This window comes from Lactuca serriola, chromosome 5 (assembly GCF_051521515.1).
Source record: "Lactuca serriola cultivar US96UC23 chromosome 5, Lser_US96UC23_V15, whole genome shotgun sequence".
NCBI classification, from domain to species: Eukaryota; Viridiplantae; Streptophyta; class Magnoliopsida; order Asterales; family Asteraceae; genus Lactuca; species Lactuca serriola.
Genome location: NC_136412.1, coordinates 77,106,952 through 77,118,411, shown reverse-complemented (window position 1 = coordinate 77,118,411; position 11,460 = coordinate 77,106,952). Strand labels below are relative to the sequence as shown.

Sequence of the window (11,460 nt, the reverse complement as noted above, 5' to 3'; positions counted from 1 at the left end):
CTGCTCGTCACATAAATTGAACCCGTATCTGGAACCGTGGTTTAACTCTTCCTTAATGTGCGGATTCTGTCCTTAATTCCGGTATTGATGGGGCGACTGGTAAATTCCGATGAATTAGGTCTGTAGAAAATCATTTTCTTTCTTTCTTACTGTTAGTCATATGTTGCCTCCTCTATGTGATTGGAAGAGATCCGACCTGGACTGTAACATATGCAGCTCTATTTCTCTACATATTATATATATATATATATATATATATATATATATATATATATATATATATATATAGATATATATATATATATATATATATATATATATATATATATATATATATATATATATATATATATATATATATGAAATTCCTCTTATCTGTTAGCTATATGTTGTCTCCTTTGCGTGACTAACAATCCGACCTGGTACACAGCATATGCAACCTTCTACTTCTCAATCCCTCTAAAACTATAAGTGATGATACTCTGAATCTATCTTCTCCCCTAATGATGGTCTGTTCATCCGATGTAAGGAGTACTCTGGAAGTCCTTTATCACTGGGGCATTTCAAGAAGCGGGAAACATGTTTCAGTACAATTAAATTTGAACACTCAAAGATTGTCTATAGATCTCGCTGCTCAATTTAGGTGGACAACAATATTCTTGGTCGTCAGATAGATGGTCCTTAGGAATATTATTTAGTAACTTAGGATCAATCTATCTTGTCACTTATAGCATGTCCTATTTTGTCACAAAAAATTTTCGTGTTTAAGTGGACCAAAATACTGTTGATCAACCAAATATATTCATGAAGGAGGAGGAATTGATAGATGAACAACGATTGTTCAACAACTTTGATCCCAAATCTCAATTGGCTAAAACAACTTATATATGATTAAATCTAATTTTTAATTCTTTACCGTTAATAGTATTTCTAATTTCATTTTACTCTATTCTGTTTTATTTTTTATTATTTTTTATTTTTTATTTTTTTATTTTTTTTATTTTTTATTTTTTCCTTAGTTAATAAGTTTTATTTTATTTTAGTTTTTATTTTAAGTCCTTAGGAATTATAAATTTAGTTTCTTAAATCCTCAAAATGGTTTGTTTTTGTGAAAATGGTGAGTAGGGGGACTCGGTTTTCATTATTAAAAGGGAAGGGGGAAGAAATGAAATTATTTTTGTATATATATATATATATATATATATATATATATATATATATATATATATATATATATATATATATATATATATATAGGGTGTGTGCGGTGAGTCCTTCACCGTCACTGTCTCTTGTCTCAACCGCACACACATTCTTCTCTCTCTCAAACTCTTTGAATATTCCATTTTTTTTCTTGAAATCAAAGCCTTTACATGGTAATTCTCATGAACACGGCTCAATATTTCGATTATTTTTATGAAAATCTCTCATCATTTGCTTTTGAATAGAGGACAAAATGTTTGTCTTCGAGTGCGACCGCACACGGTGTGTGCGGCCGCACACGGGCATATGTGGCTGACCGTGTGCGGCTGTATAATATTATAAACGGTTGGGCATGTGCGGTTGCGGCTGCACACTAGCACGTTTGCGGCTGTGTGCAATTCTGTGTGCGGTTGCACCATTTTCAATAGTTTTGCCCTAATGATTTTGTGTGTTTACTTTCAGATTAAGATGGGAGACATGGAATTCGCTAAAGTTCACAACTCCGCTATTTGTCTCAAAGATCCTCCTACAGCTTACAATGACTTGAAATTCATTGTGGATGGTTTGATGAAATCCTGCTTGGTCTATGTTCTAACTACATGCCCTGCTATCTACCAAAATCTGGTTAAGGATTTCTGGAGGAGCACTGTTGTGAAGAAGAATGATCAAGGTGAAGTTTGTTGAAGCATCAATCGAAGACAAGAAAATTCAAGTAATAGAGAGCATCATTAGGGAATCTCTTTAAATAGAAGACAAACCTGAGTACACCATGGAAATTGACATTCATCAAACTTAGGATGTCTTAGAGCACATGGGATACGAGGGAACCTTTCGCCCTCCAATCAAGAATTTGCTTCCTCCGTGTTGGAAGTATCTGGCTCATGTGTTCGTAAGCTGTATTTCTGGCAGGAGATCAGGAGCAAACGAGATCTCCCTGGCTAACACCGGAGCAATTGTAGCATTGGCTGCAGGATTTGTGTTCAACTTCTTATATCATGTTGATTTGGATTATGATTTTTTTTACAATTTTGATACCCACTCTTGGTAATTTTTGCTTAAAATTTAAGATCTTTCAAGTTTTAGGGCCTACTTTATTGGTGTTACAGATATTGCTAAGGAGGTTTTTACTCATAGCTGGGAGAAGGTAATTAATTTACTTTCTCTTTATCTAAATCTTCTCACAATTCTAATATACGACTAACGACTTAGTGTATACCATAGCTGTTAAGGAGGGTAAAATAAGTGGCCCGTAAGCATGCTTAATTGTTACACCTTTAAGAAGAAGCCATGTAACAAGGAATATGTACATTTAACAATGATGAATTTGAACGTGTGATTTCAATCCTAACAGAAAGTGATGATAAGATACGTGTGTTTTTTAATAAGGTCGATCAAGTCGTTACCCAACAAGTATCAAAGCATTTGCAAAAATAAATATTACATTTTTTAGGTTTAATTGCAAGTTTATTTGTTGCTTATAAATGTTTCTTATTGTAGGTGATGAGGGTGTATGTAGCCTTAATGTGGTCCCTTTGTAAAGTTCTACCTAATACTCCAAGGTTATGCACGTATAGATTGGGTATATACCCATAATTAATTCGAAATCTTTATATTTTGCTTTAAATATGCAAACTTACAAAAATTACATAAAATGCGTAGGGTTCTGTATAAGATTTTCCAAGTAAAAACACTGTTCGCATAATCGAGACGGATGTTTTATAGGGCCAAAGTGTTTCAAAATGTTATGTCTTAAAAAAAAATCAAAAAACTTAGAGGTACATTTTCAAAATGTAATCTCTTATAATACGTCAAAAAAACATATTATATCATAAAAGTTATTGCTTAAACTCAGACCATGTTACGCACCTTAAAATCCTGATATGTATGAGATTAGTGGCGGAACTCAATGAAGGCCGAGGGGGGCAGGGAGCCATGGTCTCTCCGCTTTTTTGCTTTTCAACTAGTATATATATATATATATATATATATATATATATATATATATATATATATATATATATATACACACCTTAGAAAGCATTTAGTATGTTTTGTTGAATTTTAAGAGGTACAATCATTAAAACATCATGTACAATGACTTTATGCATTAACTCTTATCTCTGGAAGTCTTTGACTCAGTTCATCAAACATAATCGGTCAAAATGAAGACTTATTCCCAATCTGTTCCTTAAATTGGTCTCCCGGTCTCATCTTCAAATTGAATTAGTCAAAATGAACTATTATTCCTTATTGATTTCCCCGGTGAATATGTAAAAAGGGCGTTTGAGTTTTAAATACCAAACTTCCCTTATCCCCTCTACCCTCTCTCTATATCTCACCCTCTTGTCAATTTCAAATGTCGAAATTGTTCCTTCCTCTCTAGAACGATCCCATTTCTCTTTACCATCTATAATTTTTTGTAACCCTAATTAACCATCATCCAACTCAAAATACATGAAGTTGACCCTCGATCTGAAGTTGTAGGCTTTTTGCGAGACTAAATAAAATCGAAAGTAAAATCCAAGTGTAGAAGTATAAAGCACTAATTTTAAACTTCCAGTGCATATTAAGTCTTTGATATCGATTTTCATGTTCTCCACAACAATTTAGGGGCTTGGGTGTGGCTGCCTCTGCCAAAGAACATCGATTTAGAATATCATCGCACCACCGCCTTCACGACAGAAGCCCTAACATCTACCGCCTTATGTTGTTCACAACAACGAAAAAAAGTACTTGATTTTGTGTTTGCACTCTGATTTTCTGTTCTTTTGGTAAAGGAGTCACAACGCCTTCAAGCCTAATTGTGTCACCTTCACCACCACACTCTCTCTTATTCTCATTACTCTTTATCTCTATGACTCTATGTTTAGGTGTTCCTCATGAAGGATGAGATTAGATAGACAATATAGAGAGCTTTTCCTTTTTTCAAGAAGGAAGAAAGGATGATCAGTGCCTATGGTGCTCAGGAAGGATGTAATTACACACCACTTTCACGCATCATGCTCTTTCATCACCAGCTCACTGCCATCCACCACATCACCATATTTTCACTACCAGTGCTTTATAATTACACAACACCAAACAAAATTGCATCAGAGGTCGTTCTCTTTTTCTTCATGACCACAATGATCTTTATTCTCCATCTCTTTCGTTTCTTTTACTGTGTGTGTTCGTTTAACAATGTTTGTGTATATGATTTGTCTCTAAGACTATACAAGATTGAACACGTCGCATGTTTTCTAAGAAGTAACAAGTTAGTTTCTTTTTTTTTTCGTTTTTAGACCCTTTCAAGAACCTCCTGTTGTTCATTTCTATACATCTGATCTTGGGATTTCAGGGTCCGATTTTTCATTTACAAAGCTTGGGATTGGAGTTGTTCATTCGGCGATGACATAATCAAATAAGCATAAACCTCTATCCATTTTTTATTGTATTTTAGACATAGTTCTAAAATTTGTTTGTAACAACCGGTAAAAATTGGTCAGAGTTCGACGGTCAAACCACCGCGAACCGTTATGCAATATAGACCAATTGCGTGAAAATTTTATGCTTATAATATATATTAAATATGTTATTTTCATAATTATTTTTAGAACATCTTAAAACGACTCAAAACCCTTATCGTTGAGATTGAATCGGATCCTATAAATCGTTAAACTTTAAACGGATTTTCCCGTAGTTCTACTTATCGGATTTAAGATCCGTTTCACTATTTAGAAACCTTATAACCGAGATTATAAGTTGTTATTTTTAGAAAAATTATTTCATATCCGGATCAAAGGCACACAAATTGAGAAAGTTAAGAAAATATTATCATTTTTAAGATATCCAAATATGACATTGCACTTTTGACACTTTGAATCATACATAATTGAATTTAAACTTTCAACTATATAACTATGGAATCTATATTTATATTTTCTATCACATCACTCAATACATGTTTATACATATAGAAAATACATGTTAATACATACATAAATACATAAATACATGTGAAGTAGTTTGCTTCTAAGGCTCTCTAAATGTACAACAATAAATGAAGTACGTTCTTATACACTTCATCTAACCCAAAACTATTCACAATTGTGTTATACAAAAACACACTCAAGACTCTTGTAACCTCTTCAAACTATGAAAACAACAAACCCACATACTAAAGGTTCTTCATCTTCTTCTTTCTTTTCTTCTTTGATCGTGGCTGCCAAGAAACAGCAAGAGGCCATTAACCTCTTCTTTTGATTCTTTTCTTACTCATTCCCTGTTAATCAAAACAAACCCCATATATCCAATCCTTTATCAGTTCCTATCTAAACAATCAAAGAAGAAGTTTTGTTGTTCTTGTACCTTGCCAGATTAATTGAAACAAACCTCAAAACACCCACGTGCTTTGGATTCTTTCACCCCTCGTTGGTGAAATGCTTACTGCCAGATCGGAGACAAGAATAACCAAGGGAAGCTGCCGGAACAGCCTCCCTCTCACCACCACAGATAACAGCAAAATCCGTTGCTGCCTCCCTATTACCTTTGCGAATCACCGCCGAAGAGCCGACTCTTGCCCTTCTTCCTTCTTAAGTCCGATTGAGCACTGGTGGTACTCCCTTCGATCGGCAACAGTCGCCGCCTCCACTCCCTGGATTCATTCGCAGGTCTTCACCGGAGATCCCTTCTCCCTTCGTTTTCCTTTGGTGCCGGGGATGATTCATCGGAAACAAGAAAGGCTTGCTGGAATTTGATGTTGGCCCTTGGTTTATGCATCTGTTCCCGTTTCACCTCCGATCGATACCCTGATGAAAGTGTTCGTTCCTTTTCCTTTGGTCGACCTAATGAATGAACTAAGAAGACGCGTTCCTTTTGTCCATCTAATGGATTTGACACAAACAGTCCCTGTGTTTAATCCTTTAAATTAAAACTGACCCCTTTCACATAAATCCTTTCAAGGAAAATCGTATTGGACTTAGTCTTTACAAAATGGTCCTTATGCTGTTTTTAAATGATCAAAAATAGTCCCTTTTGGTTTAATTCAATACAAAAAGAAATTCTTTGATTTTGATATTTTACCAAACAAACCCGGAAATGTTTTGAAGTCCAAAAGTGGTTAAGTTGCGGTTTCTCACAACAAGCTTCACGAAGCGAGCCTAGATCCAGATCACGCTTCGAAAGTGAGTTTCTACGGCCCCTCTTTTACAGTTTTAATTTTGTGGAAGAATACATGAGTGTCTATTTTAAGTTTTGATGATTTTCAAGTTTTTGTTTTTACATAAAATAACATCATATTTTATTATTGGTTAAGATTTTATGATGATAACAATCTAAAAGGTATAAAGCGTTAATAAATTATATAAGTAATAGTAGAATGCTATAAATGAGATATTTATACCTTGTAGTGATATATTAATTAATATTAATAAAAATCACACGATTATAAGTAGATTAATATGAAGATATAAGTTATTCGATGAATTATAATTGTAATACTCGTCGTATATATGTACACGAGAATATTGAGAAAGCATAAAAAGACATTATATACATAACAAAATATGCTATTCAACAAAATTGTGTACAACGAAAATGTACATTGTCTTAAACGACTATAAACAAAGATTTGACAAATATATAATAATTAATTAAAAATATAACAAAAATCTATTACTATTATTATACTCCCGATCATAATGTGGAAACTATTGCTAAGTAAACGATATAATTTATTTTTAAAATTACTATAAAAATATAAATTATTTTAGTTGTGATACGAAACTCGTCACATATGATAATATAATTAATTCTTTGATTTTTGGGGATTATTACCTAATAAATTATATATCATACAAATTATGCAACTTATCGAACATCGACATAAGTCAGTATTCGGCTACGCGAACGAACATCTTCCTTATCGGCTGAAGTAAGGAACTACTCAAATTATTATCGCCACAATAGTCGAATGTTAGGTTAATTTAACTATTTAACTAATTTCACTACGCTTCGAAAATCTTAATAATCTAAGATTCGCGTTAGTGACCCTAGTGAACGACAAATTTTATGAGTTGAAGAATTGTCGTCATGGATTTTGTGGATTATGTATCCCGTGTGTGTTTGTGAGAGGAATGTATCGAAAGGGGTGAAAGAGAGACTTTTATGATGGTATGTTTTCCTTCATAAGGATCAAATCCTGGAATTGACACCTAGCTTTATAACTGTTAATCCAGGAGGTATCATATACTGTAGGTCTATATACACGACATAGATTTATAATAAAGAACCTTGGTGTAGATCTATTTCTTATGGAAAGATTTATGTGAATGATTATTTTCCGTCTATGGTTGCTAGCTACAACTTTGTCTGATGAGGCAACAGGCGTCAAATGTTTCTTTCTTCGTTACTATACGACTGCTTTTAAACGTTAGTAATGATCTCGATTCCTCCATTTATATTTATATTGTGTCTATGTGGCTTGTTTATTGTGCCTTTTTGGCTTGTGGAGGAGCAACGAATAGTGTCGGTTATAGGCAAATTGATATATTGAAGATTTTTATTTGAAGAAGTATAGATCTAGATTGAGTCAATCCTCCCAATTTGGGCCGAGTGTGAAAGAGTGTTTAGGTTGTTAACTACCTCTACCTACGACATAATTTTCTGTAAGCAGAGACGATTCAAAGAATAGAATTGTAAAGAGAATGGTTAATATTTATCGTTGAAATTATACGAGTGGTGAAAATATGCGTTTATAATTTACCGGATATTGAAAAGTATTTTGGGACGAGTTTGCCCCACTGGTTAAGTGTCGATTTATGAATTAAGTAAGATAATGCTTAATTAATAATACCACATGGATTTACAAAGTTTATAAAATTCGAAAATTATGAGTTTTATATATGAACTATACGAACGTTTATACAAAGTTTTAAGAATAAACTTTATGTTCTCACTGAAAGTGTGATATGACTTTATGTTATATAAATTGGTTTTCAAAATCTTTATATAAAGAGCATTTCGATCATGAGAACCGTAAGAAATTGTTATAAGTTTGTTTTACCTATATATTTTATAAATGATGTATTTTTGGATTTGAGCAAATGACATTTCTAAATGAGTTTAAATATACTTTTATGATTCAATTATTTTATACTTTCGATAGAAAAATACGTGTTTATAAAAGCTGGTCAACCAGATATTTTATAAGACATGTTTTTTAGTATAAAAATACTTTTGTGTCAAAACCTGTAGAGCTAACCAACAATTTTGCTGACGTATCTTAATGCATGTATTCTCAGGTTATTTATAAGGCCGGAAGTGTTCGTACAAAAGATTCTCCGATATTTTTATCATATAGTTGTGAGCGTCGGATTGTTAGGCGTGTGTAGCATTTCAGCAATAACTATTGTCAATGTAATTTCCATTTCGGTAATAATAAAAGATTATATTTGTATTGTTCAATGTATGTTCAATAACTGTGATTACTGGTTTACATCGCGCACCTCGGCGTTTCCGCCGTTGGCTGAGGGTGTGACAAATTGGTATCAGAGCTATTGGCTATAGCGAACTAGTACTTTCTTAGGAAAGCGCGACTATAGCCTAGGGCTTACTCTTTTAGGTTAGGTATATTCCTTAACCTACAAATATAGGGTTATACATATATACATATATAAACTCGAACCCTCGAATGCTAATACACCGTAAGGTTTTAGGTCAAACACCTTAACTAAGTTGATTGTATGTGGGCCGAACCACAACTAGACATAGACTGATCACCTATGTTTAATTATGGTTGTCACCTATGTTTAATTATGGTTGGACCGATGAACAATTAAGCTTAGATTCGGTTTTTGATAGACTAAAACGCTTGGAATCCATAATATTTAAATAAAATCATAGTTCGAGACGCTTAAGAACCCTCAAATGTTTAATTAACATTTTACGAATATTTAGCGAATATTTATTACACATTCTCATGACACTATAAGTATCATAAACATAAATCATGTCCGAAGTTTATCTTGGAATACTAATTACTCGACTATGATATTCAACGAATGCATCTATTAGACCTCATAAGGAATACCTTACAAAATATACGCACCTTTGCGAATTGTTTCGAATTCGGCTTAAGTATTCACTAATCCGTTTCGTTTTGTTGTGAACCATCCGACTTAATTGAACCATCCAAGTTCAAAAGAAGGACACCTACGCCTACCCTCCGTCTTTTGTTAGCCTTTTTGAAGGAGAATAAAAAGGACTCATTAAAAACGTGAATCATGAAAGTTGTTAAAAATCTTGTATAGTTTCCAAGATATCTTGATTTTAATAAATCCAAAACGTCATAACTCGAGATATAGTCAATACATAATGTTGTAGTCAACGTTTTCTGCAACATTTTCTTCGTGGGTTTGTACCAATTATCCCAATACTTGATTGTTTCTTTTCACTCGTTCCAAGTGTAAAATTTCACCCTTGGTGGTACTGTAAAAGTTCGCTACATCTAATACTGGTGGTAGTGTTAATCTCGGGAAAATCCGCATTAATTCTACATGTTTGGCATAATTGTATTTTTATCGCTTATATTCGCAACAATATTTCCACGCGACTTATTTCTCCTTGAACAAATTATAAAGGGACAAAGCAATGTCTCACAAGAAATCAACGAGTGATCGTCCAATACCAACACAATCGCTTGAGGCAACTACGATCGAGAAAAAGGATCGAACAGCTAGTAGCTAACACTTTGGTCACTTACAAGTCAACAGGAACAACGACTCTGTACAAGGTAGATTTCGTAAGCAACGAACATGGAAGTAATAGTAACGTCAACCTAGATCCTTCTACGACATTGAATGGATTGTAGGAATGACTCTTTGGAGCGAAAATATTGAATCGGTATTTCATGTCAGCTCTTGTGTAGAAAGCTATTGTGTTAAGTGGTCACCTACACTTTTAAGGACACAGATTTTACCGAGTAGAACTATTATGTGTAAATTGTGGGCATCGACTCTTCTTTTGCCACGACTTGAGAAGGACTACAGGTGATGCTCATAGGAGTATGTTACTAAGAGATGGAATGCAGAAAATAGAACAAGCATTGTTGTAAGAAAAGCTTGTTATGAAAATGGTGAAAATGGGCACTTTGATAGAAACTGCCCAAGACTGAAGAACCAGGAGGTAACAACTCGAGTCGGGGAAATCTCAATCAAAACAAGGAAGGAAAATCCAAGAACTATTAGTAGTATCTGGTACGTTACTTATTAACGATACGTATGCTGGAGTAATTATGTTTTAGGTGTGTGGAGAAATATTCGTGAACCTTAAATTTAAACCTATTCTAAGTCATTAATCCAGTAGATTAGAGGAAACTTGTAAAGTAGAGACAACTAGTGAGCTGTCGGAAATCTACTCGCAAAGTGTTAATAAATTTCATCCTAATACGTACCATATCATGTTTGTCACGATAATCTCGTGCGTATGTCGCTGAAAGTCCAATATAGTTTTCTATATGACACCGTTTTGTTTGTGTCATGTCAATTCGTTATATGAAACCCCCCCCCCCCCCCTTAGTTGTAACCATGAACGATCGATCTTTACTTATAGACTTTATACCAATTCCGAGCTGAAGCTTGGACATTATCTTAGGTTTAAATCGAATGTCTCCCCATTGTGTCTAAATCTGCACTACAAGAAAACGGTATGACGAAGCCTACCTCATGGGAAAGACATGGTCACTTATGATGACAAGTCGGAGAAGAACCTAAAGTTGTTGTCTCACCCTAAAGATCAAATGTGAAGGATATTATCAAATGTGAAGGATTTGATAAAATGTGAAGGATTTAATCAAATATGAAGGATTTGATCTAATGTGGAAGTTTTAGTGAAGACTTCTTCCCAAGAAATGAATGTTGGAATTTTAAAAACAAAAGAATTTTTGTTGGGTACTACCAGTGATCCATTAGGAACTTCTTTATGGTAGCCCAACCGTCAACTATGTCAACACCAAAAGGTAGCAAAGTCCAAGTGGAAAATAAGTGAGAAATCATATTCCCGAAGTTGGAACAACTATGGTGTAAACGCGCCAATCCTACTTTTCTAAAAGAAAAAAGAACTTGTTCATCTACGACGACACGTACATAAAGGATTGAGGTTCACATAGATGAATTGAGACAAGGTTTTGCCTATACTTCTGGATGAATGACATAGATGAGAAATTTGTTGTCATCAGGACGTGTGAGATTCGTTAACATTGTGATGAGATTGACATAGTAG

General features: G+C 33.9%; 1 long non-coding RNA gene across 1 annotated transcript; it reads right to left on the bottom strand.

Annotated features, from left to right (window-relative positions):
* Positions 1-5,049: 5,049 nt before the first annotated feature.
* LOC145052661 (uncharacterized) lies at positions 5,050-5,687 on the bottom strand. The gene is made up of 2 exons (XR_013684125.1): positions 5,551-5,687; positions 5,050-5,464 (listed from the first exon to the last, which is right to left on the bottom strand). It is a non-coding gene; the product is annotated as an uncharacterized LOC145052661 (long non-coding RNA).
* Positions 5,688-11,460: the final 5,773 nt, after the last annotated feature.